This window comes from Mastomys coucha, unplaced genomic scaffold (genome assembly GCF_008632895.1).
Source record: "Mastomys coucha isolate ucsf_1 unplaced genomic scaffold, UCSF_Mcou_1 pScaffold1, whole genome shotgun sequence".
In the NCBI taxonomy this organism is placed as follows: domain Eukaryota; kingdom Metazoa; phylum Chordata; class Mammalia; order Rodentia; family Muridae; genus Mastomys; species Mastomys coucha.
The window spans coordinates 32,900,939-32,903,667 of record NW_022196891.1 but is presented as its reverse complement, the minus strand read 5'-3'; positions in this window follow the sequence as shown (position 1 = coordinate 32,903,667).

The following is a 2,729-nucleotide window of genomic DNA, read 5'->3' as shown; positions in this document are numbered from 1 at the left end:
GTGAGTTCCAGGACAACCAGGGCTATACAGAGAAATCATGTCTCGAAAAAAAAAAAGTTATCTTATCTCGTTCACATCAGAGGGGGTCAGCGGGAGCATCGCCCTCGTGGCTGCAGTTTTCTCTTGCTTACTGCCCACATGGTGGCACCGACCAACGCATGGCCACGTCGTGGTGCCAGCCACCCAGGGCTGGAGTGTGGGGCCTCAGCTTCCCTTCATGGACACTTTGACTCCAAAAGCTCCTTCGCAGGCGTCACAGGCCAGTTTTCTTATTTTAAATTCAGCCATAGACCATGGCTCGTGGAATACTCATTTAGGGTCTTCCCAACTCAGTTAACCCAATCTAGACACTCCTGTACAGTTGGCCTAAATGAGCTTTCCACAGGTCATTCCAGAGCCTGTCAAGCTAACAACATTAGCAGTTACAAGTCTACCCCTCATCACCTTGACACAAACATTATCATTTTGAAGCTATAACCTTTTACTCCCTGCCCCCTATAGGCTCAGGGCCATCTCATGATGAAAAATGCATTTACTCTAACTTCAAAAGTCCCCATAACCTTTAGCAATTCCAATACTATTTATAAGTCCGAGTCTTTTCTGAAATTCAAGGCACTCTCTTGAGTGCTATTGAAATAAAAATATATATATAATTTCAATATTCAATTGCATGGAATAAATATTCAACCGGGAGGAATGGAGTTGTAGGAATGGAGTTGTAGGAAGAAATGATGGAACCAAAGAAAGACCAAATCCCAGAAAGGAAACTCCAAATCCTGTAGTAACCCGTCTGGCGTCTGGGGCTCCTGATGGAATCTTCAGGTTCCATAGGGCTCAGGTAGCCCTGCCTCTCCACTTCTTCTGTCTGTAGAACATAGTATCTCTCTCCTGGGCGCTACTTCCTGGCAGATGTCCTGCTGTATTAGTCAGGTTATCTAGAGTCATAGATTTTTTTTTTTAAAGCATTTTTAAAATTTTTATTTATTTATTATATGTAAGTAGACTGTAGCTGTCTTCAGACACCCCAGATAAGGACATCACATCTCATTACGGGTGGTTGTGAGCCACCATGTAGTTGCTGGGATTTGAACTCAGGACCTTTGGAAGAGCAGTCAGTGTTCTTAACCACTGAGCCATCTCTCCAGCCCTAGAGTCATAGATCTTATGGAATGAATTCCCCCTCTCCTATATGTATATATATATTTATGTATATATGTGTATATGATTAATTGGAATGACTTACAGACTAATCCAACAGTGGCTAGCTGTGGATGAAAAGAATCTAGTAGTTGCTCAGCCACACAAAGCTGAGTGTCATAGCTGGTCTTTCGTAGGTGCTGGCGTCCCAAAGAGAAATAGGCTCTAATGCCAGTGAAGGAATGGATGTGCTAGCAAAGTGAGGGCTAGCAGGTAGAGAGCAAAAGTTTCCTCCTGCTATGTCCTTACGGAATTATACTTCCAGCAGAAGATACGGCCCATATTAAAGGTGTGTCTTCCCATTCAAGACTTGGATTAAAGGTGTGTTGTCCAGCCTTAAGATTCAGATCAAGGCAGAGGCTGGCGGATTTCTGAGTTCGAAGCCAGCCTGTTCTACAGAGTGAGTTCCAGGACAGCCAGGGCTACACAGAGAAACCCTGTCTCAACAAACAAACAAACAAACAAACAAACAAAAAATTCGTATCAAGGGCTGGAGAGATGGATCAGTGGTTAAGAGCACTGACTGCTCTTCCAGAGGTCCTGAGTTCAATTCCCAGCAACCACATGATGGCTCACAACCATCTGTAATGGGATCTGATGCCCCTCTTCTGGTGTGTCTGAAGATAGGTAGCTACAGTGTACTCATGTACATAAAATAAATAATTCTTAAAAAAATAAATCCAGATCAAAGGCATATGTCTTCCTGCTTCAAGATCCAGATCGATGGTGTTTGTCTTTCCACCTCAAAGGTCAGGATTAGAAGTGAATTCACCCACTTTAAACCAGGCAGAAAATAGCTCCCAGGTATACCCTTCATTTCTGGATATTCCGGGTATAGTCAAGTTGACAACTAAGAATAGCCACCACACCCATGGTCTTAGCAACTCTTGCATCCCAGGGGCTCCACTGCTAGCAACTTAGGCCCCACTTTCACAGTTACTCAAAATGGCATCTAGAGGCCTCCTTGCAGGGACTCTGACCTTTCCACACACTGCCTGACCTGACTGGCTTGGTGCAAGCCCTGCTCTTGCATCTCCCACGCATGTTAATTCAGTATTCTCTGGATGAAGCTGCCAAGTTCTGCTGCCATTTTTGGTAAGAGTTCAGATGGTCAGTGTTGTGGTTTGAGTCGGTTTGGCCCCTGTGCGGCGCGCTTCTGCTGCCTACCAGCAGCAATAACGACCGAACACCTGGACTTCTTCTCTCGACGGTTTACTCAGGAATATTCTTTTGTTACAGCTCTCCTAGGTACCCAGGTGTTACAGCTCTTTAAGGTACCTAGGTATTACAGCTCTCCTAGGTTCTTAAGTGTCACAGCTCTCCCTGATGGCACGGCTCTTCTTCTTCTGCTTCTGCTTCTGCTTCTGCTTCTGCTTCTTCTTCTTCTGCTTCTTCTTCTGCTTCTTCTTCCTAGGTGCTGCAGGTCTGCTTGCTTCCGTGGAGTGGCCCCGACTGTCTGGAGACAGCCCCTTATATACCCGAGCCTGAGCCACCAAGTCCTCCAGGATTGGTTCCCTGTCAAACCCTCATTA